The 25782-nt window shown below is 40.1% G+C and overlaps 1 protein-coding gene and 1 non-coding gene across 2 annotated transcripts in view; both read right to left on the bottom strand.

The window, feature by feature from the left end:
- Slc35f1 (solute carrier family 35 member F1) overlaps positions 1–25782 on the bottom strand; it is a 415476-nt gene that overhangs the window by 176688 nt on the left and 213006 nt on the right. The window lies entirely within an intron of this gene.
- Positions 6804–6910, bottom strand: LOC128118807 (U6 spliceosomal RNA). The gene has a single exon (XR_008221334.1). It is a non-coding gene; the product is annotated as a U6 spliceosomal RNA (small nuclear RNA).

The following is a 25782-nucleotide window of genomic DNA, read 5'->3' on the forward strand; positions in this document are numbered from 1 at the left end:
TACCTAGACATAAGGAACAATTGTTAATCAAGAAGGTTCTCCTTGGACAAGAAGGCAACATTTCTAGGAAGCAGGGTACTAGGCCTTACCCTGTAACCACTCAGTGCCAGACACTGGGCATCTAGGTTGTGCCCACAGTTCTGAGGTCCTATACATAGAGACTATGACAAACCAGGGTAAAGCAGTTAGCCTAATTTAGCTCTCTGTTGCTATGATGGAATACTGACCAAAAGCAATCCAAAATCAAAAGGATAGCCAAGGCTGGACCTAGAACAGGAGCCTGGAGGCAGGAACTTAAGCCGAGACCAACGGGGAAAACTGTTTATTGGCTTGATCATCTTGCCTTCTTATACAACCCAGGACCACATGCTCAGTGATAGCACTACCCATAATAGGTTAGACTCCATTCTACCAATCAGTAATCAGAAAACGCCCCCACAGATATGGTCACAGGCTAATCAGATGGAGGTGAGTCACCAATTAATGTCTTCTCTTCCCAGATGACTCTAGTTTGTGTCAAGTTGACAAAAACTAACCAGTCCGCCAGCTGTATCCAGCCACCAGTAAACTAGAAAACCTAGTGGTTTGATAGTTTTACAATTCTAGGGGCTGAGAAGATGGTTCAGTGGGTCAAAGTTCACATGCCAGACAACCTGAGTTCGGTCCTCAGAACCTGCATACAAGCTGGACACAGAGGCATGTGTCCAGAATCCCGGCAGTCCCACAGTGAAGAGCTAGTCAGAGATGGGAGAATTCCTAGGAAGCTTACAGGCCATCAGCCTGGAGTGTGAAACGTAGCCACAAACAAGGAAGAAGGCAAGGACTGATACCCAAGGTTGTCCACTGTGTGCTATGGGAAGCCAGCGTGCACATCACACACACACACACACACACACACACACACACACACACACACACACACACACAATCAAACACATATCACCCAAATCACACACACACCACAACACATACATATCACACATACATATCATACACACACCACACACACAGACACACACAGACACACACACACACACACACACACACACACACACACACACACACACACACACTGTGCTGCTTGAGGTTTGTCAACTTCACACCAACCAGAGTAATCTGGGAAGAGGGACTCTCAATTGATAAAATGCCTCTATCAGCTTGCCTGTAGACCAGTCTGTGGTGTATTTTCTTGATTATGATTGATGTGGGATGGCCCAGCTTCCTGTGGGAAGATGGTCCTGATGGAGAGGAGAGGAGGATGATCAAGCCATAGGAAGCAAGCCAGTAAGCAGTGTCCTCCACGGCTTCTGCTTCAGTTTTTGCTTCCAGATTTCTGCCTTGGGTTCCTGCCCTGACTTCCCTCAGTGATGGAGTGGGACCTGAGAGTTGCAAGAAGAAATACAACCTTTCCTGCCCACGTTGATTTTGGTAGGTGGCTTGTCACAGTGATAATAAACACACACACACACACACACACACACACACACACACACACACACACACACATACATACACATACATGCATAGATACATACACACAAACATAAGAATAAATATTTTTAAACTTTGTAACCATGAATTTCAATATAAAATAGAGCTCTAAATATGTACTGCACAAAGGAAAAAAAAAAGGAAAAACCCACAACTGTTTCTACGTGAGATTTGAAAGTTGTTTTCTGTAAAATTGAGTGCAGAATGAAAATCAGGAGAAACCATATCCTTTTTGGTAATTTTGAGCACTGGAATATTCCTTTGCAGTAAAAATTGGCCCATTTTACTCTAACAATATGATTAACCTTTCTAGAAACTTGTTCTTTGTGAGAATCCATTTTTTTTTCTATCCAGAAATGTTGCCATTTATGCCTCTAAACGAACTAGTTTTACTGGATATAAATGACAGGGTTTTTTGGTTTTGGGTTTTTTTTTTTCCAATACTAAATATAGTCCTGCCTCTAAAATCGGCAGAAAACAGCTTCTACAGTTGAGGCGACAGTTTTCTGCTCATTCACAGTAGCAAGAGAACATGCTTTTGCAGCTAATGTCGTTTAATTCTTCTTCCCTTTCCTTCTTGTGTTTTTCTTTCGCCACCAGGCAGGCTCTGCCTACAGAGCTCTGTGGACCTGAATCTTCCCCAGCATCCAAGGTCCTGTTAACACTAGAAAAACACTCAAGTGTAATGCACACACCTCTTGTTCAGATAAACCATGCCACTTCTGGACCCATGCCTCCCAGAGATCCTGATCCATTCCTGGCACCATGTGAATCCAGGTGCACCTCAGGGAAACTTCTAGAACCAGATGTCTACCCCTCTCTTCCCTCCAGTTGAGGAAGCACTTTAGCCACACTGTCCTCAGCCTTCCTTTCCCACCTCATGTTTACCTTTCGAAGCAGCACAGGGCCCCTATCTGGCCTCTGCCACTCAAGAAAACACTGAGTATCCAGCCAACGCCCAGGAGACCACAAGGCGGTATCACCGTCTGCATCTCAGAAGATGGCAGTGTGAGCAGGACACAACTGGACAGAAACAAAATGGCTGTAATCATGGAGCTTGACAAATCAGAGTGTATTCGAAGACAAAATCTTCCAGATATTGCTCAAATCATACCCTCTGAACAAACACCTCAGATCATTTAAGATGTGCCAAACAATAAAAGAGAACAAAATGAATATACAATCATTCTTGATTGGGAAAAATAAGTCATTTTAGAGATTTCAATTCTTGCAGAGACAATAACAGTAATCATTACTAGCACTCCTGTAGTACTTAGAAAGTGCTAAGCACTTTGACAGTTTTACGTGAACTGACCCGGTGTCTCATAGTGTTTGTGTGGGCTTAACCTTGATCTTGACTGGATTGAAACAGTCCTAGGAGACTAGAGAACCACATTTCAGAATGTGTCCGTAAAGGCTGAGGGGATCCATTTACTTTAAAGGAGGACCCAGTGTGAATGTGGGTGGTACCATCCTGTGGGCTGTGGACAGATTTCCCCCTGCTCCTCCTGGTCACTATGAGGCAAGCTGGTCTGCACCATGCCCTCTGTGTCATGACAGACCCCAGACTCTGAAATTGTTATCCACAATAAATCCTTCCATCTTTAAATTATTTTCCTTGCTATTTTTCATACTGACTAAAAGTCTGAATAAAGCCATAGCTGTTCTTACTTTCCTCATTTTACAGATGAACAAGCAGACATACAAAGCAGTTAGTAACTTGTATAAGGTCACACAAACACCTCTGCATGCGTAAACGTAAGTGATGGAAATCCAAACTCCAGCTGAAGCCGGCATCTGAGTTCTTAGTGACAGCCCACACCAATAAATCCACAGGCCACACCCAAGCACACAGACACATCAGTCACACAGATACACAGGCACGTGTGCTGCTGTTCTTTCAGCGACACTTTCTACACAGAGGTGTTTTTATTTTACTTGTGGGGTTTGTCTGCACGTGTATCTGTGCACCCCATACATTCTCGGTGCCTGGAGAGGCAATTTCATATCATTGTCAAAAGCTGTAAATGTATATAAGTGATTAACCCATAATACCAAATGAAAAACTCCTCAGAAATCATTTCTGGGCCTTAACTATGGGTGAACATATTTTATGCATATTAACGGACCTTTGCCTCGTTTGTTTTCTGAGTGTAACATTATGGACATGTTATAGATCAACAATTGGATCAACAATTTTATTCTCCTGTTAAGCCTATTCTCTTTTACTGAATTAAATCATGAAGAACTTGGAAAATGTGATAGATGAAACCATACCACTGTGTGTTTAGGGAAGGTGTGACCTTGGACCAACACATTATAATATACGTGCTGGCTTATCAGATTCTGACTGCTTCCCATGGGAAAGGTTTTATGATGATTAATTGGAAGCCTGCAAAATACTCTGAATTAACTACATGAAAAATTCCTGGTTATCAAAAACAAAATATTTATAAGATTTTTACATGGTTTTTCTTTGCCTTTATTGGTTTTAATTCTGCAACTTTGATTAAGATGATTTATAATCTCTAATCCCTTCCTGTAATTCAGCTCCAATCCTTTCAGATTGTATCACAGTGTAAATAGGTAAGAAATAATGGTGCTTCATGCATACTAAGTAGAGGTAGCTCTCTGAATACAAAACTTCAGGCAAAATCAAGAGGGCACTGCCATAAAGAGCGTACATTCCAGCGTTTCTGAGCATTTGGCATGGTGTGATATGACAGGCCGTGTGCTATGGCTTTGTTGTAATCTACCTCCAAGCCTAAACTGTGTGTTCTTAGAGGAGGAACTCCTCGAGAAGGTGCACTATTCCACAGTCAAGCAGAATCTTTCCACTAAATTAGATGGTGGGGGCTGTTTTCATTTGGTTGACGAAAACCATTAAATATGGTACTTTCCAAATAGCCTGGGTAGATTAATAAAAATAATACCCCAAATATGTTGAAATCATAATATGTGGCAAGTATTTACATAGCATGTTATAGTTACTCTCATTTAATTTTCAAGATACCCCTCTAAGCAAGGCTGTCCAGGTTATAGATGAGAAAGCAGCTAAGTTTCCAGCTAGAAAAAGGTGGTGGTTTGAAAGAAAATGGCCCCCAAAGGGAGTGGCACTATTAGGAGGTGTGGCCTTGTTGGAGGAAGGGTGTCATGGTGGGGATGGACTTTGAGGTCTTTTTCTCAAACTTGCCTCAATGTGACAGCCAGTCCACTTCCTGTTGCCTGCAAGATGTAGCATTCTCAGCTCCAGCAGCATGTCTGCCTGCAGGCTGCCATGCTCCCTGTCATGATGATAATGGACTGAACCTCTGAAACTGTAAGTGAGTCACCCTCAATTAAATGTTTTCGTTATAAGAGATGCTGTGATCATGGTGTCTCTTCACAGCAATAAAAAAAAAAAAAGCCCAAACTAAGACAGAAGACAAATCCTTCGAATTGCATGTAACACAAAGCTGCTACTGAAAGCTATCTAAAGCTTTAGAAGATTTTTGACCTGTAATGAATTTTGCAACTATGTAGCTTACTGTGTAGAGAGATATACTGTTTTAAGGGTTGGGGAATTTGGAAAAAAAATGGCAAAGCAACTGGAAACCTAGCAAAGAGAAAAGGTTCTGAAACTCATCCAGTGTCCTCATATTCGGCGAGGAAATTATTAAAATAAAAGGTTTCTAAGTTATTGCTTGCACGTCTATTAGATGCTGTCCTATAATTAAAGGTAGACAGTAGTATAGACACTATATTTCAATCATCTGTTAAGCAGGTAATGTTTGTTCCTTTGATTTTACTGAGTTGGTATTTATTATATTCACAATTTAAAATATTAAGGTAAGTACTTCATAGTTTTGATTTTCTCTTTCCTTTCATAATATAGGCCCAGTGTGCTTGCAGTAAGTCCTGTTGATTGATTCTCAGTCTCTGCCAAATCCATGCCATTCTCCACCACAACATCAGTGCTCTTGCTGTGGGATGTCTTTCTGTACAGCTGTGACTATGTGCTGCTCTGACTGGTTGATAAATAAAGCTGTTTGGCCTATGGCAAGTCAGGTTATAGGTAGGTGGGAAATTGAAGAGAGAGACAGGAAAAAGAAAGGCAGAGGGGAAAGAGACACCAGCACTGTCAGGAGAAGCAAGATGTGAATACTGGTAAGCCATAGACATGTGGCAACTTTTAGGTTAATAGAAATGGGTCAAGTTATAAGAGCTAGCTAGCAAGAAGCCTGCCATAGGCCATGCAAATGGTAATTAATATTAAACCTCTGAGTGATTATTTTATAAGCAGGCTGTGGGACAGCGGGGCGGAGAAACCTCCCAACTACATGCTCTGGTTCATGCTATCATCTTCCAGATCTAGATTCCTATAACTCTGTTACAGTCCCTTTCAGTTCATATGTGGCAGCTAAAGGGGTCTTTGGAAAATGGAAAATGCCTTACACATAATGACTCCTGTCTTGGATCTGTTGACATTCTGCGTTTCACCTCTTTTTCTCATTGGCTGCAGCCATTGTGGTTTCTGAATAGAACTTTCTGTCTTGCCCCCTCCACTGCACTGGTGCTCAGCCTGCAATGCTTTTTTGTGTAACAATTCACACAGCTCCCCTTAGAGTTGCCTCATCTTGCCTTCAACCTAGCTGAAGACCTGCCATCTTTACTCTCTAGTACTACTTCCAGTGACTTCACTAAGGTTCCGATCACAACCTAGCACTGTGTGATTTCTTCTTTGCTTCATTGATTACTTACTCACTCTGAATCTTCCCAAAAGAGACAAGCAGCTCTCTAAGGTCAAGGGTTGGGCATCTGTCACTGCTGCATCCAGGCCTTGGCCTCCAACCTTGCTCTCACTGTTGACTATTTCCCTAAGTCAAAGACAAACTATGGAAATACTAGATAGGGAGTCAAGTGTGTTGAAATATTGTGTATTGTCATCGAATATCCAAAAGCAAAATACTGAAATTCTAAGATACAATTTCAAATGTATTCAAATGTGGAATTTATGTGGCAGGCTCTTTTCTAAATGTTTGACTTAAACGAGTTCATCTAATCCTATCAGAAGCCTTGGAAGAGAGTACAATTAAATCCCTCTTTTGCTGATGAAACATGAGGGCCCTCCAAAAGTCCCTCCCAGGGAAGGCGGGTGGGCAGTGGAGCTGCTGTCTTTGAAGGCTTAAATGATAACTGTTTTGCCTGCCAGGGGAGGTTTCTGCTGTACATGTTCTGAATAATATTTTTTCTGTGACATAGAATTGAACCTAGGGCCTCGTGCATGCTAAGTAAGTGCTTTATCACTGAGCTACAAGCTCAGCCCCTGATTTAATTAACATGGACTGCTACAAAATGTGCAAGTCATCCTTGTACAGGGCCCATGCTAACCTTCCCTGAAACATTTCATTTTTAGTACATGTGTTCCTGAAGCAAACACAGAGTTCATTTTGTAAAAATTGTCTTACCCAGTGTCACTTTTTGTTGGATTTGAATTTGAATTTTTATTCTTTTATATATTGACAAACTGTAGTTATACATACTCATGAATTATAAAATAATGTTTGATTTAATATATCTATTACCCTTGATATCTAATATTTTTGGTGATGAGAACACCTGAAATTTATTGTCTGTGATACAGAAACGCACACTACTCCATCCTTAGCTCTGTTTAACAAGAAGTATATTTGATCTTAAAAATTAAAACCAGCCCTCTTCCTCCTACCCAGCAAATCCTGTATCACTTTTTAACTCTGCTAAGGTTTCCATGGGAAAACACCAGCATGAATATCTAGTGCCCTAGGAACTAAGCCAAATGAACTAGGGGGAAAAAAGAATAGCAATTATCCATGGGCAGTGGCCCAAGAGCCACTCCAGGACCCTGAAACTTGCCAGTCCTCTTCCATCACTGATCTGGCAAGCTGACAATGGGTATTAATGATATTAACAAGGTCATGTGTTAAATATGCTTTCTCTCCCAAATCTCATCAGCTCACAGGTGTCATCTGGCTTGGCTTGCTTCACCTCGGGTGCACTGGCAAAGCCCCTGTCTTGGAATCAAGCAAGGATCAAACCAGCATGGGGTCCAATACACAAGGCCATCTGCCCGCTGTGAATCTGGGAGATTTCTCATACTTCATGAATGCTAACAAAGAAGACAATTTCTGGGCTAGGCATGATGCTGATTCCCCCAAGAAAGCACAAGGATTCTCTCACAAATAGGCAGGGACAATCACAGTCTACTGTTTGCTCTTTCTGAAGCTTTCTTAAAGGCATAATTTACTCATTCTCACCTTTCAGAAAAAAATCACGGGATAACTATGTCTCACTATAAAAGCATAGTGCATTGATAGCATGTACCCAAAGACCCATAAATGAGGAAAAAATATTTTTGCTATTTTGTGTATATAATTGGTAACTTTTCTCAAGTAATTATGTAATTAACCTAGCTCAGAAGGCAAGGTAAGACAACCTGGCACTGTACCAATAGATTTTAGCCAGTATCAATGAATCAGCAGTCAAAAGAAAATCTTGAGGACTGAATGTTGAAAACACCATTTTCTTCTTGTTTTCTATAATTAAATGGGTTCTTGATTTTTCTTAACACAGGCATGTGCCTTCAAGCAGTTACTTATACATCTATTTATCTGAAACTATAAATGTGTGGAGACAGTTCCTTTGGTAGTAAATATTCAGGGATGTGGAATTATTAGAAATTAAGCATTTTTTGGCCTATTATTCCTGTCTGATTGAGCTCTGCTTCATTATAATCTACATTCACTAATCTCAGTACCATTTATTTTGCATATTGTGAAAAATAGTGAAACATAGAAAAAAATAGGCCAAAGAAGAACATTTATAATTGTAACTGCTGACCACTTTTACTGTTTGGGTTTTTAGTTATACCTTAACAGTACATGAATTTTTCTGAGCTGTTCTGAATACAAAATTTAAATATATTTGCTTGAGTCCTGCTCAAGTTTGGTAATCAAGGTTTTGAGGCTTTTATGAGATGTTTATGACAGATGAGCTAAGGTATCACGTGAAACCAGTCAGATGATCTGGGCCAATCTCAGTGACAACAGGAGCAGAGACTTCAGTCAAATGGAAGAAGGTAAAGAATATGGAGACTCTCCATCTTCCAGTTTTATTTTGCTATAATGGTTTATTTCTTGTTCTTTCCTTTCTAAAGAGAGATGGGGGTGAGAGAACCTAGTCCCAGAGAGAAGTCTCTTAGACTCCCACCATGGGCAGCACAATCCAGAGAAAGAATCATCCGTCACCAGCAGCTCCATTATTTTAACTTGTAAACTAAGTAATTCAGCATTAGCAACCCTGGCCTTTGAGATCATAGGGTAATTATATACTAAAGTAAAAACACAAGATTCTGAGAGATTGGGTGACCTCAAAAATCAAACAGCTGAACCTCTTTATTTTAGAGGTGAAGAAAATAAAATTCAAAGAGATTAGATGAATAAGTCAAGGTCACACCTTGCAAGGGGCAATGCTAGTCCTGGGTTTCAGGTACCCTACCTTGTAGTTTAGACACCATCTCTCTGTGTAGCCCTGAGTTTGGGAGGTATGAGAACAAAAGAAATACCTTAAGACCACAAATTCTTCAGGAGATAAATTCTGCTCAAAAGTCATCTCCTTTCCATAATTTGTGAATCTGCTCGAGATGCAGTTACCAAAGTCCATTTGCTGTAGCTAGGACCAATCATTTACTGACTACCACCTCCCGAAAGACAGTGGCACACTTGGCCAACGATGCTCATCCTGAGCCCATTGAACAGGTTTCTGATAATTCTTTTACTCAGCTGACCTAAGCAGAAATGCCACAGAATTTCCATTTGACATAGAGTTTCCAGAGCTTCTCACCATGGGCACAAAAGCAAGCAAGCAAATTGTTTCAGAGAACAGTTGCTCTTTTGACAAGAGATAGGATCTTCTTGCTGGCTCTATGCATCAGTTCAGAAGTGTTTTTCTCCGTAAACCTGAGGCTCTTTATTAGGGAAAACCAAGGACTGTACAGACACGCAAGTCTAAACCTGGTGTTTTTCAAAGTACTAGCATGTAGACTAGGAAGACTCGGACAGAAGTCATCACTTCAAGGTATATTGAGGCAATTGCTTTTCCTTAGCATTCATTAAATACTTTACTTGTTTTGTGTAGAATCTATCTACATGGTAACTGTAAAATATGCCATTATTGGGTATTGAATTTCTAAGATGGGTCTTTTAAGACCTACCAAATAAATTACCTTTGTAGATCCATTCTATTTAACAATCTTTAGGTGTTGAAGTTAAGGCCAAGTGTAACTTTGGGTTAAACTTGCCTGTTAATATAAGCAAAAGTAAGATAATTTTCCTTTAAGTCTGAGTAATTGCTTTCACCCTCCACTTTAATTGAACACTGAGACACAGCCAAAGAAATATTTTGCATGGGGTTTTATCTTAGTTTATAGATAGATATTTATTATACAACATAAATGGAACACAATACAAGCTTTAAAAAAAAATAAAGGATCTCTTGAGAATAAAGCATCAAGACTATTCAAACTACCATCTCTTCCCTGGAAGTGAAAGCTGATTTTCTTCCCTCCAACTATTAGACAGTTTGCTGATGCCAGCTAGCTGCTAATTTCCTCTCTCCTATTGGGGGTATCTGCCTCTATCTCATTTCCTGCTTTTAGCCCACAGCCTTGGAGTTTTACTAGTTGATAAATGTTCCAAATTTTGTCAGGGCTCTTCTCTGCACCCTGTTCATCAGGGAGCCTCTATTAGGTGCTGGTTCTTCTTAAAGCCAGCTCTTAATTATCTGGATGCCAATTAGCCAGGGTCTGGAATCAGATAGACTCTGCTCTTTCTCCCTTTCTTCCCTGCCGCCTGCCTTTTGGCCACAGTACAGCTTGTTAGCTCCTTCATGAATGGAGGCAGGGCAGAGGTAGAGCTAAACACCTAGAAACTTGAAGAAGCCCATTTTGTTATTTGGAAGCTCTGTTGCAAGTTTACCAGGGTTAGGTATTAAAAGCACACAATAAAAGCAAACTCTCTTGTGTGTATCCCATTGCCAAGCTCTCTCAGATTCCCATTGCTGGAATTACGAAGGAAGCTGCCAGCTTTGCACTGGTGTGTTCTTCTGTGGCAGGAAAGCCTGTTCCATACGTGTTTTTGTTTGGGGTTGAACCTTGTCATACCAACAAGGACAGGGAAGTCAGCTTTCCTGGAAATTAAGGCACCATGTTATAAATTTACCACATTTTTAATTTCAGTGGTGCTAGCTAACAATGGAATTAATATTTCTGTTGTATTTCCAGTCTTTTTTTTCTTGAATTAAAAAAGTGGGGCTATGGGAGAAATCAGGGAACAAATATGCTTTTATATAAGACATGCAAAAATGCCATGCCAAATTTTTGTTTAAGACTGATTATTATTATTTTATTTTATTTTATTATTATTTTTTTTTTTTTTTTGGTTTTTCGAGACAGGGTTTCTCTGTGTAGCTTTGCGCCTTTCCTGGAACTCACTTGGTAGCCCAGGCTGGCCTCGAACTCACAGAGATCCGCCTGGCTCTGCCTCCCGAGTGCTGGGATTAAAGGCGTGCGCCACCACCGCCCAGCTTTGATTATTATTATTTTATATCTATGGAGGTACAAAAATAAAATATCACTGAGTCCTAGGAATACATTTTAAACTCATTTTTACTGGTTGTTCACGTTTTTCCGAGGGTAACTTTCCATTTTAGAGAAAATATAACTTTGAAGAGAGAAGTCTCTTCCTCGTGGGATTTGATGGTTGTATTTGATTCTGAAAGGCGGGGGGGGGGGGGGGGGGGGACTGCTGATCACACACCATGTGTAGGAAGCATGGATCCTAAAGTTCCATCATCCTGGCATTAAGCCATTTGATATTAGAATATTTCAGAATATAAAGATCTGAGAACTGGATTTTCCTTCCTATCTACCATACTTTGTAGTTGGCATGCCTAAAAGTTCCCCTTCAATGGAGAAAAAGACAAAAAAGAAAGGGAAGGCATATAAAATAAATGTAGACATAAAGAGGAATTTGGTACCTTTGAAGGGGATGCTAAACAGTCTACTGTATCTCTCGGGAAGGATAGGAGTGTCTTTGAAGATAAACATTTTCATGAATAACTTAAATGTGATTATGTGTGAGAGACTGTTTGGTTGAGCTGCTCCTTAAAGAGAATAAAGCCAAGAACACTGTTCAAATCTTTGCGCTAACTGGTACAGTGACCTTAAACAATACACACAACCTCCATGGGACTGAATGTTCTCAAGGGTAAATTTATGAAGGAAGGGGATGATGCCCAATGGCTTCACTAAGATTAGACGTAGAACAAGTAAGAAGTACTGCAAAAGTTGTCTAGATCAGTGAGTGTTTCTAGAAGGTATGCTATTTATAATAAGGTTCCTTTTTTAATATTCTAGAAATAGACAAGTGTCCCAGACAGTTTAACTTGTAACTCCAACTCCTCTTAGCATCTAATAAAAATGAAGTTGTAAATATCCCTCAAGCTAGTGCTATCATCATAAGTGAGTAGAGAGATACAAGAAGCAAGTGATAAGTCAGATTTGCCTAGCCCTTGACTTTTCTATAAGTTTTAACCATAATTTTTCCCTTTCTTTCCTTTTTGAGAATTTTTTTGCTTTATTTTCTATTTAATAATGCTCACATAAAATCCACCTCATCTTAGCCATCTAATTATAAAATCTGGTGTCCATTTACAATGTTATGAAGCTATCAATACCCTACCACGGACACTGCCAACACCATTACCACTGGAAACTACATCCTGGAAATTAGATCCAGGTGCCTGTGCTGACTATAACTCCCCTGCCTCCAATCCTTTACAGAGCAGCTCCCTGGAATTACATGGGTTCAAAATGATGGACTGAGAGGAGTGAGAACTACTGACATTTGTTTAGACAAGGTGATGAGTTCCCTCATTTGGGAAGATGTTAGAGGTTCAACAACGCTGTTGAAGTAATTCTCCCACCTTATTAGACACAGGCATCAGCATTTCTTCTTGTATTGAGGTATCTCATCCTGAGAGATTTAGTATAATATGAAAATGATAATGAAGCTGTGTCATTTTCTACCTCCCTGTTCATGTGCTTTGGGGCTGTATATAACCTATCATTGCTACGGGCCTCCTCATCAGCCAGGTCTGTGATATTGGCCCTCCACTACTTACGAACACACGTGTGGCACACTCAAGCAACTGGCATAGTGCCTATCTCTCTGAAGGAGGTCCACATAGAAAATAGGGACTGAAGTTTGGCTTTATGGAAGAAGGAGAGACTCTCCTTCCCGTGGCTCTTATTCCCCCTGACCTCGTCTTACTAGGTTTTGTCCCATCAGCTCGTGTTGGCTTTCTCACTGGCCTAGGCCTCTGACGCTTCCATTGTGATACACTTCCTTTTATTGCTATAAGAATTTGTTATTTTTATCTAGCACTCTACTTTTAACAAAGGAATTTGAGATCACATAAAATGCAAAGAAAATATATTTCTGATAGGACTGTTAAAAGTTTAAACTAGCTGGGCGGTGGTGGCGCACGCCTTTAATCCCAGCACTCGGGAGGCAGAGGCCGGCGGATCTCTGTGAGTTCGAGGCCAGCCTGAGCTACCAAGTGAGTTCCAGGAAAGGCGCAAAGCTACACAGAGAAACCCTGTCTCGAAAAACCAAAAAAAAAAAAAAAAAAAAAAAGTTTAAACTAAAAGGAGAATTAAAGGACAGAGAAAGAAAAATCGATTGCTGTGCCAGAAATAGAGAGGATCATTTAGTTACCACGGTTAACATTCGAGATTAACATTGAGAGTCTTAGTAGCCAAGACAAAGGGTTCTTTTCACTAACAAACCACTTGAGAGAATCCTACTAAATTAATTCTACTTGTATTTTCACCATGTGGAATCTTCCTAGAGCTTGCTGATCCTCTCTTGAGACTTCAACTTACCAATCATCTTCAGTCATCAAATTTTCTCCATCCAAGTGTTTACTATTAAAGTTTAATGAGTTTGTAGATTGTGCCCTTGCTCCTGTCTTGAGTTTACATTGAGAAAAGGTGAGAAATCCACATAAGCAGAAAGCACAAACCAATCAACCCATATTTATAAGGACTGAACTGTGTCAACACAAGATTGAATAAGTTTGAGATAATGCAATCAAATCCTTCCCTTCTTTGTTTCCATAGACAGTTATAAAGGGACATACCCAGCTTTGTGGGTTTTTACCATCAGAATCTTTCATCACACAACAATGGGTATCTCTGAGATAGTACATGTTCTCATCCATACTTAGAAATGTGACTCTATGATGAGAAAGCCATTGGACAGTGTCTTAGTCAATGCTCTATTGCTGTGAAGAGACAACACGACCGTAGGAACTCTTCTAAAGGAAAGCATTTAACTAGGGCTAGCTTACAGTTTAAGAGGTCTAGTCTGTTATCAGCATGGCAGGAAGAAAGGCAGCATGCAGGCAGACATGGTGCTGGAGGAGCTGAGATTTCTACATCCAGTTCCACAGGCAGCAGGAAGAAGAGACACTGAGCCTGGCTTGAGCATTTGAAACCCCAAAACCTACCTCCAGTGACACACTTCCTCCAACAAGGCCACACCTCCTCCGACAGGCCACATTTCCTAATCCCTGTCAAGTAGCAACACTCCCTAATGACAAAGCATTCAAATATATGAGCCTATGGGGGCCATTCCTATTTAAACCACTCCAGGCAGATGTCTTATAAGAAAGTATTTGTTCAAAAGCAGGAAGATTTTCAGAAATGTTCAATGTAAATCAGAATGTATTAGCCTGGTTGCAGCTAACTCTGCACCATCACTACTTAGCACAAGACTTAACAGATTAAACAAGCAAAAAACAAACAACAAGAAAAACAAAGAACAAAAAAAAATAACAAAAATTAACATGATTTGTCCCGAATATAATTCTTTAGACTCTTGTGATTTCTACATAGCACACCAAATTGTGCTGACTGCCTACTCTAAGCACTACTGGAGAGTATTTGGATGTTTACTATTGGTGGTTAAATAAATGCAAAGGAAATAAAATGAAGATATGCACCGTCAAGTGGGGCTTCATGTGCTCCAACTTGAGTCTAGAGTCCACATTATTTGTTAATGCTGTGGCCATAAACTGCTTTATACCATTTTTTTCCAGGTTTCTGTTCCAAGATGGTCCTTTTCAATACATGACCCCATTATTTTCACAAAGACTTTCATCACGTTTGACTGCCCAGTTCATTTTATCTCTGGTCACTCTACCTGCTCTATACTCTATTAAACTCTACAGGTACAAAGTGTAAGCTCTTTATGTAATTTGAATTGGAAACCTACAAAAGAAGAGCCACTGTGGTCTGGAATGTCCCTCAAAAAAGTATATGCTTGTTTTTCCATTTTGTAAAAATAAGCATAATATATTTCCTATACATTTTGGGAAAATGGACAAGATGATTAAAATTATATTGAGTAGTTCCCATGGGTACAACATAATATATACACGATGTTTAATAAATATTATGTAGTAATAACTTCTTAGTAGAAAATTATTGTGTATTAGACAACATTATTATAGACTAGCCAATAACATGAAAATCTCTGTGCTCTTTATAAAAAGAAATAGTGTTACTGCTGGATTAGTTTACATTGTGTCATAGACACATAAGCATCCTATTTTAAATATGAAAAGCTGATTATGCTCCTTTCTTCTAGCACAAGAAGTAATAACTCTTGGGCAACATTTACCTGATTTCAAGTCAGTGTGTGCTCTGAGATCTATATTCACATAGCCCTAACACCTCCTACGCCAGCTTAAGTCTGAGGGTCACTTTGCACTATGTTAAAGTAATTTACATTAGCAAACACGATAGTTTATGTTTTTACTTTAGTGCTACACAGTCCATGTTTGGACTCTCTAAGAAAAAAAATCAATGAAGAAGCACAACTATCTCCAGACTGAATAAAACAAAAACCTAAGATATTATGGTAGCTTCTATTTACATCTTGTTATGGGCATCGGTAGTCCAGCATGCATAGGTACACCATTGGCCACAAAGGGAAGAGAGGCTCCTTGGGACCTTCCTAGTCCCTTTCTGAGTGAGTTCTATTTAGTCTATCCACCAGGTCTGTTACTTCTACATACATGAAAGTGTTGGGAAAATTAAGAGACGTACTTATCTATTTTGAAAATTAGCCAATTTAAGCCAGGCATGGTTGCACTCACTTTTAATCTAATCACTTGGAAGGCAGAGGCAGGCAGATTTCTGTGATTTCAAGTCCAGTCTGTCTACATAGTGAGTTCCAGGACAACTAAGACTACATAGAGAGACTTCGATTCAAAAAAATTTATTTTTTTAAATAAAGAAAATATGCCAATTAAAAAAGACAAAAGACTTGAAAGACACTTCATAAAATATATAAACGGGCAAGACACATATACAAAGATGCATCACTAACCATTGGAGAATGGTTGGAAATTCAAAAGATGGCAGTTTACACTAGATGTCATAAGACTAATTGACATACAGGGTCAGGAAGAACTCAGGGCAATGGGAAGTCTCATTCATTATAGGTACTAACTGTAGCACAGGCACTTGGGGAACCCTTATAGAGTTAAACATATATTTTCCATGCAAAGCAGCAGTTTTGATTCAGGTATTTCACTCATGTGTCAACACAAACTTATATGCATGAGTGTTCATAGTGGTATTATTCATAATGGGCATAATTTGAATCTTCATCAGCTGGTGAATAAGCAAGCTATATTATACCATACCATGAAATATTACTCAGCAAGAAAAAGATATAGAAGACCAAGGCACTTGGCAACATGGATGAATTACAGACCTGATGCTAAATGAAAGATGTATAACACAAAAAAGAAGCACTGTAGCATCACCTTTCAATGAAATTCTAGAAAGGTAAATAGTGTGTGCCTTCGTCCGAGGCTCTGAAAAGGGAATTTACTGTAAAGGAATACATGGAAGTATTCTGTGGAATGGCTGCATGATTGTATACAATTATCCAGAGTTATCAAACTGCATTTATAAAGATGAATTCATTGTATGTGAATAATGCTCTAGTATGTTTTACCCTGAACTATCTCTCTGACTCATTGTAGTTAATACAGAGTGATATAGTTGACATCAAATTACTGACCCTTGTTACCAAGGAAATAACTCTGATAGTCTCAGAAGTCCCTTCTGTGGATTTGTTCATGAAACATGCCATTTCTTTTTCTTCTATTTATGTTTTGAGGATGCCCTCGCTGTATATGTCCATTCCTGGTATTTCCCCCACCCCCATTCTTGTGTCATAAACAACAAACACATTGTCACTAGAGGAGTAAATTACTCTCCACCAATGAATGCCCCTTCACTTAAAAATTGAATTAGCATTCTTCAGAAGAATCTTTTGAAAGTGTATACCCTTATAAAGACAACAATGCTTAGAGTCAACTGTGCAAGCAGAACAGTTAGAGCAACAAGGCAAAAAAAAAAAAAAATCACTCTCATTCATCTGCCACAGGTTTGAAAACGGTATGAGCCTTGGGTATCAGAACAAGGGTCAAATGCTGAAGTTCCAGGGTTTGCACACGCACAAAGATGAGCCCTGAGAGAGAATGGGTTGCCTTGTGAGTTAGTTGCTTTCGTTGCATAGGCACAAAGATGAGCCCCGAAAGAGAATGGGTTTCCTCGTGAATTAGCTGCTTTCATTCAAGCAGTGACGCAGAGGTTAGAGACAAAGTAGTGGAAGGTCACAGATGCTACTGCAGCACCAGCCAAAGGTGAGACTGTCTGACTCCCCCAAAGTCCCGCTCAATGCTGACATACTAGTATTCAATTCAATTATTAACAACCTTCTCATTTGCAGTTTCGGCAGCCACGACTGAAGCCGCATGGGGAACGAACCAGAGGCCACAGTGTATTTGGTTGGGTAGGTCTGAGAAGTTGGTCACCGCCAACTCACCAGTCAGGTTAAGGTAGAGATTGGGAAGACTGAACAAAGGAGACTAATTTATAGCAAGAAAATGCTGTTGCAGAGTAGGGGCACTACAGATAACAACAAGGTACAGTACACTTTTTAAAGCAAACAAGAAAGCTTTTGAATGTTTTCACTATAAACAAACAATAAATATTTGAGAAGCTAGACGTGTTGACCTGATTTAAACATTACACAATGAGCTTATGTATTTCAGAACATCACATAGCATTCCATCAATATGAACAATTGTTAAGTCTTTACATCAGTTAAAAAGTAAGTCTACAGGCTGGAGAGATGACTCAGCAGTTAAGAGCTGATTGATCTTGCACAGGACCCAGGTTCTGTTCTCAGCACAGACATGGTGACTCACAACCATCTGTAACTTCAGCTATGAGGGATCTGATGCCTTCTTCTGTATTCCATGTGTACCAGGAACACACATGATGCACATACATGTGTATAGGCAAAAACATAACAAATCTATTTTTTTTTTTTTTTTGGTTTTTCGAGACAGGGTTTCTCTGTGTAGCTTTGCGCCTTTCCTGGAACTTACTTGGTAGCCCAGGCTGGCCTCGAACTCACAGAGATCTGCCTGGCTCTGCCTCCCGAGTGCTGGGATTAAAGGCGTGCGCCACCACCGCCCGGCAAACTTTTTTTTTTTTTAAGATGTATTTATTACGTATATAGTGTTCTGCCTGCAGGCCAGAAGAGGGCACTAGATCCCATTATAGATGGTTATGAGCCACCATGTGGTTGCTGGGAATTGAACTCAGGACCTCTGGAAGAGCAGTCAGTGCTCTTAACCGCTGAGCCATCCCTCCAGCCCCCTAATATTTTTAATTAAAAAAATTAATAAATCTTAAAACTAGATGCTATGGTAGTATATTCCTGTAATCCCTGCACACAGAAAGTGGCTGAAGGAGGCTCAAAAGTCCAAGATTAGCCTGGGCTACATGGTCCTCTGTTTCAAAAATAATTAATTAGAAAATAATTTTTAATGTTACAAAAGGAAAAATCATGCGGCTGTGAGCGTGGCAGTGTCTCTGTGCCCTTAAAAATCTCCTCTCATCTCTTTTAAGAAGAGATTTGAAGATAGCAGGACAGAAGCATGTTGGAAAGGAAAACCAAAGTGATGGGAAGGAAGAAAATACCAGGATGTGTGTCTGTGAAGTCAGGCCAGTTGGTAGTTTTCTACCAGTAAAGTGTGAAGAAAAGTCTTCCAAAGAAGAGATGACCAACTGAGAGTTTTCAGATACATGGTGCAGAATAAGTGGGTTAAGAGATTGTTTGGATAGACACAAGTGTCAACTTAAGAATGGCATGTGTTGGACAGATTAGTCACATGTCTTGCACCTTCCCTGGAAGTTCAGAAATACAGAAATCAGGCAACCTACATCCTAAGTTGAAGAGTAGACTTCACTACAAAGTGGAGAGATAAGTCCATGGGGAAAGAGCCACACTGAAGCTGTGTTTAGAGAACTTGGGGGTTCTATAAAGACTTGATGAGGCAGGTGACGCAGAAGATGCTCAAGGGCTGTGGGAAAGAAGGAGTTCAAGAACAATCTCAACATTCATGGAAGTTCACAAGGTTCGGAAGTCCAGAAGTTGCAACCAAGGGTTCCAGACATGACGTTACTTAACTGTGTCAATGACTCAGGAATCGTCTTATAAGTTTCAGATTAGGAAACTGAGACTCAGATCCAATGAAGACTTCTGATAGATTGCAGGATTCAGTGAGGCTGGAGTGGGAATCAAGTGTTCTAATGACAAATAGTTCCAGTCTGCTTCCGCTCACTCTACTGTCTTGTCTATGGTTAGCAGTTCCTGTTCTCTGTAAGTGCTTGACACCCAGCAATGTTACCCAGCCCATAGTGGATGCTTATTAAATGAAATACATGTGAATTAGGAGAGGTCTAGCAAAGCTTGAGAAGGGAAACTATTAAGTGGGATCCAAACTATGAAGTACACACTTTGAGTTGTTGCTCCTTGGGCCGGAGAGATGGCTTAGCCATTAAAGAATGGGCTCACAACCAAAAATATGAATTGTTGCTCCTTTTAGTACATTAACCATCACATATAGGCCTTTGCCATTCTGCAACCATTTTTACATGTTTTTCTAAAATTGTAGTATTTTATCCAACACAAAACTTCTTTTTTCTATTAAAAAAAAGGCACCAGATAAGATGGTGCACGGGATAGATAGAGGCAGGAGAATTGCAAATTCAAAGCCAGCCTAAACCACACAGTGAGACTCTATTTTGGAAAGGAAAAAAGTCTTCAGAGAACAGCAAAGCCGTGGTTTAGTGGGGCTTAATGTATTTATCCCTTGCATTTAGAATGAGTTGGGAGCTAATAAACTTCTTTAATAATATAAATTGTCAAGCCTTTCATTTTGGTGTGTACTGTTTATTCTGTGTCTTAAATGGTAGCAAGTGCAGCTTGAATTCAATTATAGCCATAGTTATTGCATTCAGTCAATACATATTTAATATTCTCTGTAAAAGGATTTTCTTTTTATAAATGCTCCTGGGCTTTTATTTACCACAAAGTTGTAAAATATTAAGCACATAGGCATTTGTCCTTTAGCATGGTGATCTTCAATATGGGCTAAGGGAGTGTTCTGAACGTTTGCAAGTGTGACCAATTTGGAGATAATCAACTTCCAAACCACCAGCCTCCATAAGCTTCTTTCCTAACTGCATCTACTGGCAAGCTGGTGGCTTAGAAGCACTCTTCTCAGCTCCTGTTGATGTTCTCTTCACCCATACTGTTCTCACAATAGACAGAGCCCTTGGACAGAAGGCATGCTCAGCACAGTACATGAAAGGACAGCTTGAAATACCTGATCAAGGCATGAAGTATGACTCCATTGCACATTCAAATGTTTCCAGAAAGGAAGTAAACATGCCCACGTTTGCCTCCAATCTATCATTTGCCTTGGGTCAATCCATAGTAAGTCTTCAAATAAAAACAAAACCCATATTGAGGATAAGTTAATGCCTCGTATTTTCATTCAGACTTAGAAGAAACATCTAAGTTAACTTCAACATCAACACCTTTATTAACTACAAGAACCAAATGATTACCAAGTGTGATAAATTATGTATGATTTTTTTTTCAGTTGAGCATAGTGTATCATTTTGTCAACTATTCTCTGTTCTTCCTTACAGTTTGTAACCCATATTGAGCACAGTATTGAGAAGAAGCATGAGAAGGAAGTTTGAGAACCATTTGTGCTGTACACGATGGCAAGTTTAAGATGGCAAGTTTAAGATGCACAGCGCAGAGGGTGAGGAATCATGTTAGCCATCTGTAATGTCTATAAACCACACCATTCAAGGCAAGGCTTGGTGACAAATCTCTAAACAAGCAATTGATGTCAACAATTGTGGTGATATTGTGTCCCCCAACACATTGTGCACCCTAATAAACTTATCTGGGGTCAGAGAACAGAACAGCCACTAGACAGACATAGAGGCCAGAAAAGGGTGGCACACACACACACACACACACACACACACACACACACATACACACCTTTAATCCTAGCATTCCGGAGGCAGAGATTCATCCAGATCTCTGTGAATTCAAAGCCACATTGGAAACAGCCAGGCATGGTGACATATACCTTTAATCCCAGGAAGTGATGGCAGCAAGCAGAAGGGTATATAAGGCATGAGGACCAGGAATTAGAGGCTTTTAAGCTTTTAGGCTTTTAGCAGCAGTTCAGCTGAGATCCATTCACATGAGGACTCAGGCTTCCAGTCTGAGGAAACAGGATCGGCTGAGAAGTTGGCGAGGTGAGGCTAGCTGTGGCTTGTTCTGTCTCTCTGATCTTTCAGAATTCACCCCAATACCTGGCTCCCATATTTTTTATTAATAAGACTCTTTAATATTCGTCTACAAACAATTGTACAGAAATTAAAATACTGCGGCTCTGGGTGGTTTTGATCTGGAAGAAAATGAATGACAATCGTTAGAACCACCGTTCTACCCTGACTCTCCTGTCGCCTCAGCTCTCGTACCTGGCGCTTCTGCTCATTTCTTTCCTCTTCCATTTGTCCACTGACAAGTGCTCAGGGCATAGCCACTATCTGCTCAGGGCACTGTCTTCCCATCTAGTAGCTGTGGTACTTGGTCTTCCTCCACACATCTTCCCTTATTCTGTCCCTGCAGATAGATGACAGCTAGCTTTGACATATCCCAAGCCTATATCATTCTTCCTGTGGGTCTGTGGCAATCTCCTCGATGATAAATTATGGACAGAACTGTGGCTGGAAGACTCATCTGGACCAGCCACAAGGTTTGAAACAAAGTTGTAGCTCTGAACAATAGATAATAACCTTGATGGCAATGTTCAAGGCCAAGGCTAGCCCTTTTCAGTTGCACATACGTTGTAATTTTGTTTCACCAAAGCAATGTTAACTTACATGAGATGCTGCTCCTCTGAATATCTTACGCCTTTCACAGGGGCCACATATCAGATATCCTGCATATCAGATATTTACATTATGATTCAGAATAGTATCAAAATTATAGAAAATTATGAAGCAACAAAAATAATTTTATAGTTGGGAGTCACCACAACATAAGGAACTGTATTAAAGGGTCGCAGCATTAGGAAGATTGAGAACCACTGCTCTACCCCTTTAGTGGTTAAAATTTTATTTCCCCATAATGACACTCACAGTGAGCCGCAATTATAAAGAAATACACTGAATCACACACCCGGCCTTGATTAGAAGACAACGGGAAAGCACCTGCCTGAAGAAGGAGCAACTTTTAAAATACTGTTAGTTCCTGTTTTATATTGATGCTGAACAGTGCAGGCAATAAAACCAACTGATGGATGCTCATCACCGTCCAAGGCAAAAGCTGGCAGAGCTCCAGAGGTGTATTGTCTGCAGTTCGAAACAATAAAACCACATGTACAAAGGATTGTGTGTGTGTGTGTGTGTGTGTGTGTGTGTGTGTGTGTGTGTGTGTGTGGTGGTTAAGACATGACTCTTGTTGTAAATGGAGTTTTTAAGTAAGATTCCTAGAAAATTATAGGTTTACAGATGGGGAAGAAGAAAAGTCATATATATTCAGCCCATGAGTATGGTCCACTGTTGTTTTTAGTACTTTTCTTGAAACATCCCTGTATAAAAGGAATGTTGTCAGGGCTGGAGAGATGGCTCAGAGGTTAAGAGCACTGGCTGCTCTTCCAGAGGTCCTGAGTTCAATTCCCAGCAACCACATGGTGGCTCACAATCATCTATAATGAGATCTGGTCCCCTTTTCTGGAATGCAGGCATACATGCACGCAGAACAGTGTATACATAATAAATGAATAAATAAGTCTTAAAAAAAAGAAATGTTGTCTGTATGTAGGCAGTATTCAGATCAAGCTTTCATAATTGTGCTGGAAGTCTTGACTCAGCTCCAGGTTGGGGAATCACTTTGCCTTCTGCATCATCAAGATATTCCATGTCTTTCTACTTTGCCTCAGTGTGACAATATACTTTAAACATAAGTAAACTTATACAGCATTATTAAATGCTATGGAACTACTAGCTTTTAGCTGTAGCACTTAAAATGTGGACAATCTTGTGAGGGAGCCCAGATCCATTGTCAATAAGCTTAAAGCCACTAAGGAGAAAAGACATTCAAGAAACTAAGTCCACACCTAGAAAGGTGATTTGAAGAGGTTGTGTTAAGAATCTTCCTTTTTTTTTTTTTTTTTTTGTTTTTTTTTTTTTTTTGGTTTTTTGAGACAGGGTTTCTCTGTGTAGCTTTGCGCCTTTCCTGGATCTCGCGCCGTAGACCAGGCTGGCCTCGAGATCCGCCTGGCTCTGCCTCCCGAGTGCTGGGATTAAAGGCGTGCGCCACCACCGCCCGGCTATTTTTGGCCGGGCGGTGGTGGCGCACGCCTTTAATCCCAGCACTCGGGAGGCAGAGCCAGGCGGATCTCTGTGAGTTCGAGGCCAGCCTGGACTACCAAGTGAGTTCCAGGAAAGGCGCAAAGCTACACAGAGAAACCCTGTCTCGAAAAACCAAAAAAAAAAAAAAAAAAAAAAAAAAAAAAGAATCTTCCTTTATTTAAAGTCAGCTTCGTATGAAATTAATATAACTATTCTAGATTTTGTTTTATTGGTGGCACAATGGCCTGTGTGTGGTATGAGCATCTGTGTGCAGATACCTGCAGACACCAGAAGAGGACATCAGATCTCCTAGAGCTGGAGTTTATGCCGTGTTTTCTGAGCAGTTACAGGTTCACAATAAAATGAAGCAAAGCTACAGAAATGTTTCAATATCACTACTCCTACTTACATACCAGCCTCCCTCACTATAACACCCACCACAGTGGCACATCTACTTTACTGGGGGGGGGGGGCGGCTACACTGACACATCATTATTGTCAAAAGTCTGTAGTTTATTTAGAGTTCCCTCTTGGGGCTGAGGTTTAGAATCTTTTCTTTGCATTTAACCATCTGTGTTTTTCTATATAAAATGTGTGTCTAACAGACAATGCCGAGGGAGGTTTCTTTTTTAATCCTTTCTTGTCTGGGTTTTGTTTGGATTTTTACTGTGGATTGAACCCTGCAGGGCCTTGTGCATGATAGGGAAGTATTCGAGTTCAACACGAAACTATGGCCTCGGGTTAATCTCTACCTCTCCATTAGACTATTGAGACCACTCGCATTATAGTCCTTAACTAGTACTGGTGATATTTGTTACTCATAATTTCTAACATTTCAACTTTTAACCTTAAACTGATTTTTATTGTTTTAGTCTCTTTAATCTGCATACAAAATCACAGATTTCACTATGACTATGACATCTACTATATGCAACACACACACACACACACACACACACACACACACACACACACACACATTACTTGGCTCACAATATGCTACCCTCCTCTGTCTCTCTTCTTCCATTTTGTTGGTCCCCTCCCTTCAAATAATCCCTCTTCTGCCTTCAGGTCTCTTTTTTGGTGTTAACTGGACATTTTATATGATTCTATCTTTCCTTTTAAAAATGCATTAATTACATTTCTTTAAAATATGCTTACTTGTTGCCCTAGAGGTTGCAATATACATGTGACTACTCCAAATCCACTTTACATTTATATTGCTTCATTGGCCTCATTGGAAGGCTTTAATGCCTCAGAAATATGGTCTTCTTTCATCCAACAAATACTGATTGCCTACTCTGTATGTATTTCTGGTGATATTTGTGATGGGGGAGGGGTGAAGATGTTATGGAGCCTTTGACGTTAAGTGGGCTATTCCTACAGTAAGACAAGGTAACTGCTTTCTACACTTAACTCATCTCAGGGTTTTAGCCCAACTTTAGTCTTTGATTTTTCTATCAGGAAATGTTTTTATGTAGTCCAAGATCTGAAATTCTAGACAATAGGTGTTGAAAGTCTCACATAACGTCTATATTCAACTGAAGCTGAATGTGGGTTTTATCTAGAGAGAAGCTGGCACTTGCTGCTTTAGATATTTGTCAGGTAAAGTTTATTGGGGAGTGATGCATGCCTCAGTTGTGAAACAGGATTCCTATGAGATTACCAAAGACTTTGCTCAGCCTTATGCATCAGTACAGAAAGGAGTCTCCTAAGGTAGCCTGTCTCCCGTTGGGCAAACAATTTCAGGATGGAGAGACACATAGTAGCCCCCTATGGCTGCAACATTTCCTCATTCTCAAGCCCCTCCCCCTGCCCCTATAAAAGACTGCAGCCAGCTTCCTGCCCTAGGAGAGAGGCTGACCCTTAAAGTATCTGCTAATAAACAGTCCCCTCTGTTGAAGGACAGACTCTGATTTCTTTCTGCCTTCTCTCACTTTGTACTGCCTCAGAAATCAAACAACGAGCCTTGGACAACAACTTCGGTACCTCTGTCATGGGAAAGAGTAAAGGTTCCAAGGAGGTAAAGCAAACAGTGTCAGAGACGTTGGCCATGCTTTGGGAATGCTATGAGTAGTCCCAGAGTCAAACCATTCCTGACCATCTACACCATAGCTAGTGGCCTGGCACAATTATAAGCCTTTGGAGAACTGAATTTCTCTACTTTCCATACCTGCTGACATTACCTCTTTCACCTGAGTAGAGAGACTTTTTAAACCCCACTGCTTAAAATGTTCCAATGTTATTTTAGAGCTTTGCTTTGCACTCTCTCTCTCTCTCTCTGACTCTCTTATTTCCTCTACTACGATTCTTTAATAAAGAGGAAGTTGTTTCTACATGTGGAGACCACTCTCAATTACTCTGTCTGTTCCTTGGACATTCTTCTT

Source organism: Peromyscus californicus, unplaced genomic scaffold, assembly GCF_007827085.1.
Source record: "Peromyscus californicus insignis strain IS unplaced genomic scaffold, ASM782708v3 Scaffold_22__1_contigs__length_63687245, whole genome shotgun sequence".
Lineage (NCBI taxonomy): Eukaryota > Metazoa > Chordata > Mammalia > Rodentia > Cricetidae > Peromyscus > Peromyscus californicus.